The sequence below is a fragment of the Lissotriton helveticus genome, chromosome 1_2 (genome assembly GCF_964261635.1).
Source record: "Lissotriton helveticus chromosome 1_2, aLisHel1.1, whole genome shotgun sequence".
Classification (NCBI taxonomy): domain Eukaryota; kingdom Metazoa; phylum Chordata; class Amphibia; order Caudata; family Salamandridae; genus Lissotriton; species Lissotriton helveticus.
In genome coordinates, this window is record NC_136058.1 from 422,221,514 (window position 1) to 422,238,552 (window position 17,039).

At 49.9% G+C, this 17,039-nt stretch overlaps 1 protein-coding gene across 1 annotated transcript in view; it reads left to right on the top strand.

The window, feature by feature from the left end:
• Positions 1 to 17,039, top strand: part of LOC144804866 (uncharacterized) — a 76,386-nt gene that overhangs the window by 55,511 nt on the left and 3,836 nt on the right. The gene's annotated exons all lie outside the window — the stretch shown is intronic.

Genomic DNA, 17,039 nt, shown 5'->3' on the forward strand with positions numbered 1-17,039 from the left:
GACTGTAGCAGAGTGTGGTAATCTTCTGTGGAGTGTGGTAGATAGAAGTGGGATGTGGTACAGTGGGGAGTGGTCGATAGGGTTAGATGAGAGTGGAGTAGATTGGAGTGGAGTAGGGTAGATTCGGACGGGATAGATTGAGTGGTGTATATTGCTGTAAACTGAAGGGGGTGGGGTATATTGGTGTGCAGTGGAGTGGGGAGGAGTGCAGTGGGGTGAGTGGAGTGTGATAGATTGGAGTGTCTTACAATGGAGTGGCATAGTGTGGAGTATCTCTCACCAAATACTCCTGGAGCGACTCCAGGACTTCGGGTTTCAAGGGGTCACTCTAAAATGGTTGACAGCATTTCTAACAGATAGAACGCAGTCACTTTGTGTACTTTCAGATCTAAGACCACCAAAGTCACCAAGGGAGTACCCCAATGCTCCTGCTTGAGCCCTACCCTCTTTAATATTTATGTCACTCCCTTGGAAAATCTGATGAGAACCCTGGGATTCAGTCCAATCTCTTATACAGACGACACCCAGCTCCTACTCACCTTCGACAAATCCATTTCCAATATACAATTCTCCTTCTTGGAGGGCATAAAGACCATCGCTGCCTGGATGAGAGCTAAATACCTACAACTTAATGCTGAAAAGTTGGAGTTCATGTTGTTTGGAGGTGCAACACTAAGCCGGACTCCCAGCTGGTGGCCGGAGGAACTGGGATCTGCTCCCACTCCAAAAGGAGTGGTCAAGAACCAAGGTGTCCGGATCAACAAGAATCTTACCCTTGAAGCACACACCACTACCACCGCTGGTACCTGCTATCTCACACTCAGCCTTCATGGAGGAGTGTATCCCATGCTACCTTCTTCCATAAGAAAAACCCTGATGCAGGCTCTTGTGCTAAGCCGTCTGGACTATCTTATGTTATGTTAAATGATTATTTGTAGAGCGCACAACTACTCAATTGAGTGTCCCGGCGCTGAAGCAGGATGAAGGCCAAGCCAGGTGGGGAAAACCAAGCTCTGGAATTTTTACAGCTGAAACAACCACGTTTTTAGAGATTTTCTGAACACAAGGAGATCATGTGTCAACCTTAAATCCACCGGTAGATTATTCCACAATTGCACCTGGAAGGAACGACCCCCGATACGTGCCCGAAGGTATCTGGGGGTCCAAGCCAGTTGCAGTGCTGCAGACCTGAGTACACGGTGTGGGTGGTAAAATTGGACTCTCTTTGTGATGTACCCAGCCCCTAAACCGTGGAGAGACTTAAAAGCCAAAACCATGGCTTTGAAATGGATCATTTTGTGGACCGGGAGCCAGTGTAGGGATTTCAGCTGTGTGGACATGCGGGCTCCGGGGCCAAGCATGAGTATGGTTCTTGCTGCAGCGTTCTGGGTCACCGGCAGTCTAGTCAGTAAATACTCAGGCAGCCCCAGATAGAGTACATTCACGTAGTCCAACCTGGAGATTATTAATGCCTGGACCACCGTTTTTCTGTGGGTGATAGACAGGAGGGGCAGCAACTGTTTCAGCATTTTGAGCAGGCCAACGCAAGAACCAGCCACCGATTGGATCTGTGCCTGCATGGAAAGATTACCATCCAACTTTTTTTTGTACATTTTTTTTAGAGTTTTATATAGCGCGAACTAGACCTGAATCTGGTATCAGAGCGCTTTACATAGTACCAGTTATGTTACATGAGGACACACATTCATTTTTGTTAGGCACGGGAAGATTAAGTGATTTGCCCAGAATCACAGGATGTTTTGGCGTCAATACCGAGACTCGAACCCAGGTTCCCCAGGTCCGAGGTTGAGCGCCCTAGCCGTTAAGCCGTTAAGCCAACTCCTCTCCCAATCATCAGACATGGGGTATAAGTTTATGAGCTGCAACGTGAGGGGGCTAGGCACATGCAGTAAGGGATATAGGCTCCTGTCCTTTCTTCGCAGACATAGGGTTTCCATTGCGTGCCTCCAGGAGACCCACCTTGCAGATGATGGAGCCCAAAAATTGAGGAAAAAGTGGCGGGGTCAGGTGTTCCACTCTTCATTTTCCACATATGCCAGAGGAGTCCTGATATGGGTGGCACCCGGGGTCCCGTTTGCTATCCAATATGTGGAGGTGGACATACTCAGAAGTTACCTGCTCCTCCGGACGAAACTGGATGGCAGGGATGTCACCATACTGAACTCATACGCACCCAACACAGATGACCCTGTCTTTTTGCAGACCCTTCAGGAAGTCCTAATCCCTGACCTGGAGGCGCCGGTGCTTTGGTTCAGGTATTTTAACTGTGTCCTCGATCCCGCACTGGATAGATTTCCGCCCGAGCTGGCACAAAGCCACGTATGACTGCGAAGCTTAGGGAGGTCATGGGGAATATAGGAGCTCTTGATGTTTGGCGCCAGAGAAACCTGACACAGAAAGTGTACACCTGCTTTCCCCTCATTCACAACACACATAGTCGCTTGGATAGGGTACTAGTGGCAAACACAGAGTCAAATATGTCCCTCGAGGTTACCCCTCAGACTCGTTTCTTATCTGATCACTCCCCAGTGGCGTGCGTGGTGCTCCGTTTTCCCACCCCCGGACTTGGAGGTTGCTGGCAGATATCCTTCAGGACCAGGTGGGGAAAGGTCTTAACGTCTACGTGGACCTTAACTGGGAGGGGGGGGGGGTTTCCCTTAGCCACTAGGTGGGATGCCCTGAAGGCGGTGGTGAGAGGGGCGTGCATGGGTCTCACCTATGGGGTTCGGAGACAGCTCAACCAGGACCTACGGAAGGCGGGGGATAATCTCTTAAACTTGTAAACTTCGACGACCCCTGATGCCTTACAGCGGGAGGAGGAACAGACTGCTCAGTCTCGCGTACATGACATCCTCGATCGTCTTAACAAATATACCCTCGGCCAATATAGACAGCGCCTTCACAGGGAATGCAATAAATCATGTCACCTTTTGGGTTGGATCCTTCGGCGGGAGCAGGCCCCGGAGCATATTGTAGCCCTGAGGGACCCTACAGGGGCCATGGTTCACAAAAAAAAAGTGGGCATCCTCCGAGTTCTCCAGTCCCACTTACGACAGGTATATGCCGCAGACCCCACTATCACCGAGGCCTATTATCTCCCTTACCTCCAGAGGTTGACCCTGCAGACCCTTCCCAAGGTGGCACAGGAGTTAGATGAGGCCCTAACACTGAGTGAGGTGCGTGCAGCATTGGGCCGCTTGCCGCGTGCTAGGTCCCCATGGAGCAATGGTTTCCCTCCAGAATTTTATCAGGCATTCAAGGGTACACTTTCCCGCCTCATCTTGCAAGTATTTCTCGAGGCGTTTGAGCACGAAACTCTCCCGCTGAGTATGACACAGGGGGAAATCTGTATGATCCTGAAGCCGGAGGGGGGGACAAGCATGACCCTTCTTCGTATTGTCCGATCACGATGATCAACACAGAAGTGAAGATCTTGACCAAGCTATTAGCCACGCGCCTGGCGCCGTATATGTCCCACCTGGTCTATGCAGACCAGTGCGGGTTTATTCCAGGGCGCAACACGGCCATGAACCTGTGGCGATTAAATCACATTATGCATGAGGTGCGTGGCGGGGAGGAGCAGATGGTTCTGGTGTCGATCGACCTTGCTAAAGCGTTTGATACAGTCGATTGGAGGTCCTCCGGGCAGACGGGTTGGGCCCCAACGTTTGTAGCTGGATTCGCATCCTATATATGGCCCTTCGTGCCAGGATAAGACTTGGAGCTGCACGGTCGGAAGAGTGGCGACTAGGATGGGGTACACGCCAGGAGTGTCCCCTCTCACCACTCCTGTTTGCCCTGGCCATAGAGCCCTTTGCTGTTCGAGTCCGAACAGAGATGGCACAGTGGGGCATCGAGGTGGGAGACACATGCAGTGTCATCTCTTTATATGCGGATGACGCCTTGTTTGATTTGACAGCTCCGAGAGAGGCACTGCCGATATTGCTGCACCACCTGACTGAAACTCAACCGCGGCAAGTCTTTGATTTTCCCGCTGGCGGGCTTTGACTCGGTGCCACTAGAAGACTTGCCAGATCTCGGGCTGCGCCGGGAACGGGAGGGATTCCGTTATCTCGGAATTCAGGTGGCCCCGGCGGACTCACAGTTGCTGGCCCAGAATATCGATCAGATACTTAAGTCCCTACAGCAATCGGTGTCCCTTTGGAATTCCTTGCCGCTTTCTTTAATGGGACGGCTAGCCGTCGCCAAAATTGTAATGCTTACCAGGACGCTATACGTCCTCCAGAATTCGCTGTGTCCTTTGCCCCCACGAGTCTTTCGCACTCTCAACGTGCTGCTCACGTCCCTGCTTTGGGCGGGTCGGCTCAGCAGGGTAGCTCTCCACACTGTCGTGAGTAACTATGAAGAGGGAGGCCTGGAGGCACCGCGCTTCGACTTATATTATTACGCGGCACAACTACAGCCTGCGGCCAGGTGGTTCGCAGACGCGGATAAATGGGAGACGTGCCTTTTGGCAGGCAGAGCGACCGTACAGAAGCTACAGGTCGCATTGATGCAGAGAAGGGGAGCGGACGAATCTCTGCCTTATGTTGTGCATCACACGGCGGGCATCTGGCAGCGGTTTGGAGAGAGAGTCTTGCGGCTGGCGCCCTTCCATAGGGAGCTACCGGTCTGGATACTGGCCCCTTTTGTTGCTATCCAAAAACATATGTCCTTTCACACTGGCGGGAGGGGGGATGTGAGGTTCTGGCCGCTCTCTACCCCAACAAGTCCTTCCTGACTTATGAGCAGGCGGAGGAGGCTTTCGGCCTAGGAAGAGGGCAGTACCTGCACTATCGGGGACTGCTGGATGTGATAAAGGTGACCTGGCCACAGTGCCCGGACGCCCCACCAATGACACACACCTTAAACATTCTCCTTTCCTGCGGCAGGGGGCGTAGACTAATCTCTCTGCTATATGCGGCTATGAAACAGGACTCCACCCCACCGGTGCCGCAATCCTGGGCAGCATGGGAGGCAGATCTTGGTGCTCCACTGGAACAGGGGCAGCGGAAGCGAATAGGGTCCCAAACACGCAAGGTATCGAGCAATGCACGATTCAAATTGATACACTTTAATTTCCTGCACGCACCTACCTAACCCATATCTCGTTGAGGCGCTTGTCTGGAGACAGGGGGGACAGCTGCCCCAGATGTAGTGCAGGGGGAGCGGGCTTCCTGCATTTAGCCTGGGACTGCCCTTTGATCAGGAGTTTCTGGGCGGGCGTGGTAGATCACATAGTCACCACTACAGGCCTTCAGATAGCAATGAATCCCTTGCGTTGTTTACTGGCGTTAGTCCCCAAGCCCAAGAAAAGGAAACTTGCCTATAAACTATTGCAACTGATGTTGGTGCTTGCCAGGCGTAGGGTGGCGATTACTTGGATGGGACAGAGGTCCCCAGAGGTGCCCACTTGGCTTAGAGATGTGAGAGAGTGGTCCCTGGCTGAGGAAACTCATACGCAGCTCACTCGGAGGGATGAGAAACTGCAGGAAGATTTACTTGCCTGGCGAAGCATGTGTACCTCGGGACTGGTGGAGAGAGGGCGATCTTCCCAGGGCGAGTCTGATGGGGCAAGAGACGAATTGTTGTCGCCAATAGGGTCGGGGTCCGATGGGGAGGGAGGGGGGTTTCCTAGTGTTTATTTATTACAGGAAGTTGTGCGTGGCCTGGCTGCTTCCTCATGATGTTATTTATTTGCTTGCTAATCTGTTATTCCTCATGTGTCCGTACCTATCCAGGTGAAGCCTATATCCCCAAGTGCCATAATGAGAGGGTCGAGCTGCGTACATGTGTTGTAACGATGCAAATTGAGGGGTTTTTTTTGTATCTGTTACATAAACTGAAAAAATAAAGTAAAAAAAAAAGAGTTTTGGAGGCAGGAAGCAATTTGTACTGGTGAGATCTGTGAATGATCCCAATGTGAATGTAGCACCTAACAAAAACGGGCCATGGTTGGTGCCAGTTGTTTAAAAATAGATATCAGAAGAGCTAATTGTTAAGCTGATCCAACAGGCCAAGTGCCCATGGCAAGAATTGGTTTTCAATTTTCTATTATGAAGCTCCGCCTCATGTGTGAGCTTCGTTGTCATGACCCACTTTTAGTAGGATCTCAATATAGGAATTTTGCCTGTCTCTGAGCTGGGACTGTTAGTCTTATTGTAAGTTGTTTCCATTAATAAAGAAAACATTTGCAAAAAAAATAAAAAAATTATGTCAAACCATATTAAATATTAGGAATTTTCCACAGACATAGGAAAGCTAGCAATCTTTCCTTAAAATGTTTGCTTTGACACATGAACTATGCCACATATTGTATTTGATCTAGTGCATAAAACTGTGTGGCATTTTTCTCTGTTTGCTTTGCTATGTTCCACACTGTGCATTTGAAAATACCTGATAAAGGTCTTAAAAATTGCACCACTGACCTATATTCTCATTTATCCCATGAAATACAATCTGTCACTTCCAGATGTCAACTTTCTGTATAGACTTTTAGTTCTCAATATCAGGTTTTGGAAGATGCTCACGTGAAGTGAAGCTACAACTACTTTTCTAGCAGCAACCAAGTGTGAGGCCTGCACTTGAATGAGCGTATCTTGAAAACATCCACAGAGCTGCCAAGGTTTCAGATCGCTATGTGCGGCATTTTCATAATTTCAGTGTAATTATGAGTGACATTTCAATGACTATGAGTGACACTTTTTCGCAAGGAAAATCAAGCAATGAAACATATAGGGAACATAAATATCAGAAATTACACCCATTTGAGCAAAGACAAACTCTAAGAAGTCACGGAAGACACAACATCCATCTCAAATTTTTCGTGCATGTTTCCTTCACTCTTGCATAACATTTTTGTCCGTTTCAAATGAGTGAGATATATAAATGAAGAAAACCATGCCTCTGTCTCATTGTGGTGTAAACCTATTGGAATTACGGCCTACCACTTGTGAGAAGTTGGCCTGGTAGGGGATGTTTCCAATTCTGGAACCACCTACTACCTGACCAAACAATCCCTTATGGTGTCTGGTTGTAAGTCAACCTTATTAGACAAGCTATCCTAGGGGTAGCATGGACTAAGCAGCCTAAAGGCTTAACTTAAGAGGTCGTGTTAAGCGAGCTGTTTTACCACATACAATCCTGTAATACCAAATGAAAGGACACCACACAAGTATATATTATAAAAATATATGTGTTTATTACTAAAAACAATCCCCAGTATTCTTTATGAATAAAGGGGCACAAGCGTTAAATCAAAAGCACTGTTTAAACATACAAAGTTGCACAATTATGGATGAGGGCAGGGGGCCACTCAAACCATATACTAAACAAGTGGTATAAGAGATGCCACTCGAGCAGTGGTTAGGCCTAGGGCCTAGGGAATCGCTGGGAGCAGTCAGGACAAGCAATGCTGAAGTCGGGAATGGCCCTCGGGATTCGGGAGATGTGCGGAAAGCGCACGCATGCACCAATGTTAACCAATGGTGCGTAAAAGTTGTAAAGTTAAAGTTTAAGGACACTTCCGCTGAACCTAGAGGAACAAAACTTAAGACACAGACCCTAGAGATGTGTACCAGTGTGGGAACACCGGCAGAGCAAAGTTACCTCACCCACAGGAAGCGGGTGCACAGGGTCGAAGTGGCGTCGGGTTTTGACACGCAGGTTCTTGGCGCTTGAAGCTGAAGATGCTGCAGGCGATGTGAAGGAGAAGTGTCCGGTGGATCCAAGGGTGGATCTGAAGTGGTGAAGACCTGAAAGCAGAGGGGACAGTGTTCAAAGTCACTGACCAGTGACCACCGTGGAACCAGATTGGAACCAGGCAAAGTCGGGTGCAAACAGGTGATGAGGTGTTGCTTCTCTCTGCAGCCACGTGGACACGAAGAGGTCAAGGACGTCCAGGAGTCGATCACGAGCTGTCCCTTGAAGGCTCTAGCTGATGGCGGTGTCGGCAACTCGATTGAAGCAAACAAGCCTTGGCTAATGCAAGCCACGGGGAAAGTGAAAAAGGCTTATTACTCGGACCAGCAAGGTCAGAGCGGGTACTCCTTTCTACAGGAGCGAGGGCAGGTCTAGAGCAACCAGACCCACAGTATAAATTGTAGGTTTCGTCGCCAAAATGGCCGCTGACCACGTGACAAGCGGCCGGGATGGCAAGTCGAGTGGCACAAAGCAAAAGGGCCCCACGCAGATCGTGGAGATGCTGGAGGGCTGATCTTTGGTGCAAATGCTGCTCGATTGTGGGGCTTCTCAAACCCTAAAGCACAGAGTAGAGGGTGCCTCGGGTGCTGCGCAGTCAGCGTCTCGGGGGTCTTTCAAGATGTCCGCTCCCACGTCTCTCGGTGCCTCCACGGGTCCCTTCTTTGCAGGGACTGTGGATCGGGCTGGGAGAAGTCTGGGAAGCTGGGTCTTGTCAGGCTCTGCACTCGGGCTCCGGCGGGAGGCGGCGGCAAAGCAGACGTCGAGGTGCTGGGTGGTGCCTGTGTTCACAGGGTGGCCCCTCCTAGGCCACAAGGGAGATGCTCTTCAGTCTTCTGTTCATCAGAATGTCGAAGTCCAGTCGTCTTCTTAGTTTAAAGGTGATTTCAGGATGATCTGCTGTGCTAGGGCACTGCTCCCACTCTTATTCCAATCTGAGGGGTGGATCTCCTGCTAGGTCCCTCCCTATGGGTGGGACCCAGGAAGGGGGGTGGTTACACCCCCTTTCCTTTGTCCAGGTCTCACTGGAGCTGGGGCTGGGCTGCCCCAGAACCGGTTTGACCGGATTATGCAAGGGGAAGCCTTGTGCTCCCCAGGCACTGTCTGGTTTCTTTCAAACCTCCCTGCTACAATCCACTATCTCCTGTCTGGGGGGGTGTAACACCTCCCTGCGACAGGAAACCCTTTGTCCAGGACCCCTTTGGCTGAGTTTCGGTCAGCTCCAGGGGTCCAGACATTTGTCTGTGGCAGAGGCATCCATTTTGTGGATCTTAAGGTCTTTGGAGAAATCAACCGCATTAAAGCAAAGTAACATGTCTTACCCCTCTAGAGGGGTGGAATGCCATCCCCGTCGCCAGAACTGGCGAGGGGATGGTATTCCAAAGCGTATGACACCTTACACGACATGTTTTGATAAAGCCAAACCAAAGTTGCTAAATAACCGCGAGGATTATAAGGCACTTAATAGTATATGGTATGGCATTATCCTGAAACAGCTTAGGGATTTGTTCCCGACAGCTGCAGACAGGCTCAGCTCATGCTAGAGCTCCATCTCACATAAAACCACGCACTCAGCCTCCAGTATTGATGAGGCCTTTCCATAGGAGTGGCTCACAGGTTTACATGTGTCCAGATATAGGTTTAGACATAGGTATACTATATCTAAGCAAGGGGTGTGTACACCACCTTACCCCAGCTGGGTGATCAGCCAGTTGTGTCAATTTAAGAACCAGCCAGGGGTGGCAAAAGATATGCTGCAGCCCCTGGTAGGCCTTAGTGGCTCCTATGCCCTGTGCACCTATAGTGCATTCTACAGGGGCTGACAAGGAGTCCATTTCCAATTGGTATGTACCTAGGGTACATGGAATCCATTTTACAGAGAGAGCAGATGGCCTGGGGCCCTGATTAGCAGGGAACCAGGTCAACTAAGTCAAAAAACCAGCTAAACACAGGCAAAGAATCCGGGGTAACCATAGTCAGGTAGCCACCTTCCTACATAACCCCCCCCCAAACGAAAGGAGATAAGGCTATCCTTGGCCAGGTAAGCCTATATTGCCTGAGTGGCCATATAAGGAAGTACCTGCACTAGCATGGGTACCCCCTGTCTCATGGTCCACTAAGCAGTCCCTCACCCTTTGGGTATTAGAGGGTCTCCACCATAGGGAATCACTACCTTGGGTGTGTTTATGCAAAGTTAAAGGCTGGTTTGGATATGGAGTTTTGAAGTGAGGCTCTACTAAGTTAGGGCTTGGCTTCCTCCAATTATCTTCCACCATGTGTGCCTTTCTTTCTTTAACTGAGTTGCACTGTGCTCTCAGGGTCAACCTCTGGCTACCTAAAGCTGGAGGCTGGGCCCCTCTGTTTGGCTTGCTGGAGGGACAGTTCAGGTTTGGGCCCCTTGGGTCCCAGGTTTGGCTGTGCCCAACAGAATCCATCTGTGGGAGGTCCCTAACTGTTTTTAAGGGGGCTCCCTCAGGAGTTTTTAAAGTTTTCACCTCACTAGGGCTACTAGTTTTGGTGCCCCTAATCTGTTGATGGGGGTGCTTTATTTGACAGGGGGCCCTCTGGGTCTCACTGTCCTTCTTGTCCTCTGCAGCCCTGGGCTGGCTAAGGCAAGGGAGAGAGGGGCAGGTTACCTGCTCCAGACTGGGTCCCACCTGAGAAGGGTCCACCGCCATCAGAGGCTCTGTCAGGCCAGGCCTAACAACCTCTGGGGCAGTTCCTTCATCAGGGGTAAGATCAGTTCCCTGAGGAGGCTGATCCTGTCCTAAAGTCTGGTGAGGGGGAGATTTCTCTTCCTCCTCCATGCTCTCAGTTTGTGTGGAGTTATCCATCATTTCAGGTTTCACAACACACATGTCAGTTTGAGTTTGGGCTGTGGCCATCACAGCCCCACCAACCTTTTCAGGAGGAAACTCAGTTTGGGTTTCTGCTGTTATCATAACAGCTTTGCTATTCTGTTCAGGAAGAGCTTTTGCTAAAGATGGGGCAGAGAGTTTCTCAGCCCTACCAACCTTTTCAGGAAGGACATCTTGAATTGGGGCTGTAGCCATTACAGCCCCACTAACCTTTCCATTGGAATTTACCATTCTAGAATGGGTTTCCTGTTCAACCTCAGCCCAGGCTGAGATCTCCAAATCATTACCAAGTAGGCAGTCTACAGGCAAGTTTGGTGACACTGCCACTCTCTTTGGGCCAATGACACCTCCCCAGCTGAGACTTACTACTGCCATGGGATGATTTGTTTGGATTCCATCAATGTTTGTAACCTGGTATGTGGCACCAGGTAAAAGTTGCTTAGAGGGGACTATGCCATCAGCCACCATGGTGATGCTAGCCCCTGTGTCTCTAAAAGCTTCAACTTTCAAACCATTGATGATGGGTTCTTGTCTATACTTGCTCAAAGTATTTGGGCAAGCAGAGAAGTTGGCAAACCCCATGCCAGTCTCATAAACAAGATCATTGGGTGATGGGGACCTGGATAGGCCAGGGTCCACCTGAGCTCCAACAGTAAACCCACCCAGATTCCTGGGTGTGCTTCCACTTCCTGGGGGATTACTGCTGACAGTAACAGGAGGTGTTGAAGCTGGCTTTGGAGGTATATTTTCTTTATTGTTATTCTTGGGACAACAGTTGTCTGTTTTGTAATGCCCAACCTGTTTACAGGCATAACAATAAGGCTTTTTCTCAGTTGAAGAAGTGTCTTGGGACCCACCCCCATTCTTGGAGTTTTGGGGCCCTGGGGAAGTCTTTTCTTTATTTTTATCCCCACCCTTATCTTGAGGCTTGGTAGACTCCTTCTTCTGGTTACTGTCCTGATTCTTAGGCCTAATCCTGGTTCTGACCCACTTGTCTGCCTTCTTTCCCAATTCTTGGGGAGAGGTCAGATCAGAGTCCACCAGGTGCTGGTGTAAGAGCTGGTTCTGACAATTACTTAGGATCTGCTCCCTCATAATCAAATTATACAATCCTGTAAAGTCATGTACTTTGCTGCCATGTAGCCAACCCTCCAGAGCCTTAGTTGCACAATCAACAAAATCAGTCCAGTCCTGAGTCTGTGTCTTCTGGGTGTCTCTGAACTTCAACCTGTACTGTTCAGTGGTTAAGCCAAACCCATCTATTAGGACACTCTTCAGGACTTTGTAATTGTTTGCATCCTCATGTCTAACAGTGAGGAGCTTATCTCTCCCTTTCTCTGAAAAGGAGTACCATAAGATTGCTGCCCACTGTTCCTCAGGAACCTGCTGTACCATGCAGGCTCTCTCAAGAGCAGTCATCCATTTGTGGATGTCATCCCCTTCTTTGAAGGGGGGCACAATCTTTGTCAGGTTTCTACTATCATAGGACCTGGGTTTCTCTTTAGGAATATTGCTGCCACCAGTGGCATCTAAGCCACACAATTTTTTCTCTCTTGCCAAGGCAAGTTTAGCCTGAGCTAAGGTAAGTCTAGCTTGACTCAGGGCTACCTCCTCTCTCTCTATCTGGAGTCTGACAGCCCTCATCCTAGCCCTATGCTCAGCTTTCTGAGAAGCAGTCATGCCTCTCTCTGATTCTCTGGAGGCACTAGAAATATGAGAGTCCCCTGAGGGAGATCTCACTCTTCTGTTGCCTGGGAGAATCACATGTTGGGTTCTGGGGAGGTGCTGGCCCTCTCCATTCCCCAGTAGGTCCAAGTTGGCCTGGCTAAGCCTGGCAACTGGAACCTGGCTACCCTGATCCTGTACTTCTAAGTCCTCAACATCTGAGTCCTCATCTAAGTCATCATCATCTTCCTCCTCCTGAGGGAGATCAGTTTCAGGGGGGTTCCCTCCATTTCCTGTTTCTAGGGAAGCTTGCTTCGCCTTGTCTAAGTCATCCTGTTCTAGGATTTCTACCAGGATTAGGCAGGTGGGGCTTCTGCCCCTTTTTAACCCTCTTGCTTTGCACAAGGCAATCAAGTCTCTGCGGGTTAGTTTGTCATATCCAAAAGTTGCCTGGGTAGGGTCAACTGTCACAGGAGTAGACCCTGAGGCTTTTCCTGTGTCAGACATGGTTACTAGTGAGGTGTAAGTGGTGCACTTACCTACACTAGGTGTTTTCCTACTGTACCTTGCTAGTGAGTTGTAGTCAGGGTGTGCTAATCCCTTTAATCTACAACTACTAAGTTCAGTAGAACTTAATATGCTAAGCTTTTGATTTATATGTACCTAGAGGTACTTGATGTGATCTTTCAATTTGATACAAAGATTGCAATGGTAAAACAACAGCAAGCTCAAATTCGCACCGCTGCTCACCAATGTGAGAAGTTGGCCTGGTAGGGGATGTTTCCAATTCTGGAACCACCTACTACCTGACCAAACAATCCCTTATGGTGTCTGGTTGTAAGTCAACCTTATTAGACAAGCTATCCTAGGGGTAAAGGCTTAACTTAAGAGGTCGTGTTAAGCGAGCTGTTTTACCACATACAATCCTGTAATACCAAATGAAAGGACACCACACAAGTATATATTATAAAAATATATGTGTTTATTACTAAAAACAATCCCCAGTATTCTTTATGAATAAAGGGGCACAAGCGTTAAATCAAAAGCACTGTTTAAACATACAAAGTTGCACAATTATGGATGAGGGCAGGGGGCCACTCAAACCATATACTAAACAAGTGGTATAAGAGATGCCACTCGAGCAGTGGTTAGGCCTAGGGCCTAGGGAATCGCTGGGAGCAGTCAGGACAAGCAATGCTGAAGTCGGGAATGGCCCTCGGGATTCGGGAGATGTGCGGAAAGCGCACGCATGCACCAATGTTAACCAATGGTGCGTAAAAGTTGTAAAGTTAAAGTTTAAGGACACTTCCGCTGAACCTAGAGGAACAAAACTTAAGACACAGACCCTAGAGATGTGTACCAGTGTGGGAACACCGGCAGAGCAAAGTTACCTCACCCACAGGAAGCGGGTGCACAGGGTCGAAGTGGCGTCGGGTTTTGACACGCAGGTTCTTGGCGCTTGAAGCTGAAGATGCTGCAGGCGATGTGAAGGAGAAGTGTCCGGTGGATCCAAGGGTGGATCTGAAGTGGTGAAGACCTGAAAGCAGAGGGGACAGTGTTCAAAGTCACTGACCAGTGACCACCGTGGAACCAGATTGGAACCAGGCAAAGTCGGGTGCAAACAGGTGATGAGGTGTTGCTTCTCTCTGCAGCCACGTGGACACGAAGAGGTCAAGGACGTCCAGGAGTCGATCACGAGCTGTCCCTTGAAGGCTCTAGCTGATGGCGGTGTCGGCAACTCGATTGAAGCAAACAAGCCTTGGCTAATGCAAGCCACGGGGAAAGTGAAAAAGGCTTATTACTCGGACCAGCAAGGTCAGAGCGGGTACTCCTTTCTACAGGAGCGAGGGCAGGTCTAGAGCAACCAGACCCACAGTGTAAATTGTAGGTTTCGTCGCCAAAATGGCCGCTGACCACGTGACAAGCGGCCGGGATGGCAAGTCGAGTGGCACAAAGCAAAAGGGCCCCACGCAGATCGTGGAGATGCTGGAGGGCTGATCTTTGGTGCAAATGCTGCTCGATTGTGGGGCTTCTCAAACCCCAAAGCACAGAGTCGAGGGTGCCTCGGGTGCTGCGCAGTCAGCGTCTCGGGGGTCTTTCAAGATGTCCGCTCCCACGTCTCTCGGTGCCTCCACGGGTCCCTTCTTTGCAGGGACTGTGGATCGGGCTGGGAGAAGTCTGGGAAGCTGGGTCTTGTCAGGCTCTGCACTCGGGCTCCGGCGGGAGGCGGCGGCAAAGCAGACGTCGAGGTGCTGGGTGGTGCCTGTGTTCACAGGGTGGCCCCTCCTAGGCCACAAGGGAGATGCTCTTCAGTCTTCTGTTCATCAGAATGTCGAAGTCCAGTCGTCTTCTTAGTTTAAAGGTGATTTCAGGATGATCTGCTGTGCTAGGGCACTGCTCCCACTCTTATTCCAATCTGAGGGGTGGATCTCCTGCTAGGTCCCTCCCTATGGGTGGGACCAGGAAGGGGGGTGGTTACACCCCCTTTCCTTTGTCCAGGTCTCACTGGAGCTGGGGCTGGGCTGCCCCAGAACCGGTTTGACCGGATTATGCAAGGGGAAGCCTTGTGCTCCCCAGGCACTGTCTGGTTTCTTTCAAACCTCCCTGCTACAATCCACTATCTCCTGTCTGGGGGGGTGTAACACCTCCCTGCGACAGGAAACCCTTTGTCCAGGACCCCTTTGGCTGAGTTTCGGTCAGCTCCAGGGGTCCAGACATTTGTCTGTGGCAGAGGCATCCATTTTGTGGATCTTAAGGTCTTTGGAGAAATCAACCGCATTAAAGCAAAGTAACATGTCTTACCCCTCTAGAGGGGTGGAATGCCATCCCCGTCGCCAGAACTGGCGAGGGGATGGTATTCCAAAGCGTATGACACCTTACACAACATGTTTTGATAAAGCCAAACCAAAGTTGCTAAATAACCGCGAGGATTATAAGGCACTTAATAGTATATGGTATGGCATTATCCTGAAACAGCTTAGGGATTTGTTCCCGACAGCTGCAGACAGGCTCAGCTCATGCTAGAGCTCCATCTCACATAAAACCACGCACTCAGCCTCCAGTATTGATGAGGCCTTTCCATAGGAGTGGCTCACAGGTTTACATGTGTCCAGATATAGGTTTAGACATAGGTATACTATATCTAAGCAAGGGGTGTGTACACCACCTTACCCCAGCTGGGTGATCAGCCAGTTGTGTCAATTTAAGAACCAGCCAGGGGTGGCAAAAGATATGCTGCAGCCCCTGGTAGGCCTTAGTGGCTCCTATGCCCTGTGCACCTATAGTGCATTCTACAGGGGCTGACAAGGAGTCCATTTCCAATTGGTATGTACCTAGGGTACATGGAATCCATTTTACAGAGAGAGCAGATGGCCTGGGGCCCTGATTAGCAGGGAACCAGGTCAACTAAGTCAAAAAACCAGCTAAACACAGGCAAAAAATCCGGGGTAACCATAGTCAGGTAGCCACCTTCCTACACCACTGTTATGTTATGTTATGTTATGTTAATAACACTTTTATAGCGCACAGCTGCCCCAGCAAAGGGGCGTCCCGGGGCTTCTGAAAGAGTACCCAAACACAACACAGCCGTGCAAGAGCAGAGACGCACAGATCTGGAACCAAAGGACTATGAGGGAACAAATAAGTTTTGATAGCCCTCCTAAATTTCAGCAACTCATCAATTTCACGAATGTCAGACGGAAGAGAGTTCCACAGTTTTGCGGCCAGGACCCGGAAGGAGCAACCTCCCGCTCTACATAGTCTAAACCGTGGAACCACAACCAGGTTTTGGCCCAAAGATCTCAGGGGGCGCGAGGGCACATAAGGCCTCAGAAGATTATCAAGAATCTGGGGAGAGGCCAGCTTGAGGATCTTGAAAACATATGAAAACATATGTTAAAACATATGCCTGCAGCGGTCAGAGTGAACTTCAGTACAGACTCCGGGCCCGATTCACAAAGGGAAACTGAGACAAAGGTCTAACTTTATGACTTTCGGTATTCACAAAGGGGATTGGCAAGTAGATAGACTTTCGTCTCAGTTTACATTTGTGAATTGGGCCCTATTGCAGGACTCCCTCAGGCTGTCACTTCACAAGTGCGTGGGGTAGCGTGGGGTAGCGTGTCTGCCCATCGGAGCGCTTCACTGGTGACGTGGCAGTGGTGCTCGTGCTGAGGCCCAGGCTCAGGGCTGCTGTAAGTCCACCTGCATGCGAGTCTGCTGGCTGCAGACATGAAGTCGTCCAAGTTGTCACTGACATCTGGCGCTAGGATGCTGCAGACCGCCTGCTCTCTTGACCTGACCATGGCAGGCTCGAGCACACCAGGAAAGAGTACATTCACTGCCGCTGCCTGCTGCTAAGCTAGTCGCCCTCTGGGGAGGTGCTGGAATGTCTGCCTCCTTTGCTTACTTGGAAGAAAGGGGATCTAGTGAAAGCTTTTGCAGCTGTTTTTAACTTTGCCAGCAGAGTGGGAGGGAAGCCAATAGGGGCTCTTTTGAAGACATATGAAGACAAATATATCTCACAGGTTTGGTATGGGAGTGAGATATGGGGCCACATTGGGGTAGGGGCATTGCAAAGTGCTGAAAACTCTTTCCTGCGATGGGCCGTTTCTGTCCCACAAAGCACCCCGTTTTATGTTGTGCACGTAGAGTTGGGGATGCCTTTCCTCTCAGATTTACTGGTTTTCCATCCCCTAGCTTTGTGGCTTAATATTTGGGCTAATTAATAAAATACACTTAGCAAAGACGTCCTACAGGAATGCCTTTCACTTGACCATGTCTCAAGCATCCGATGGC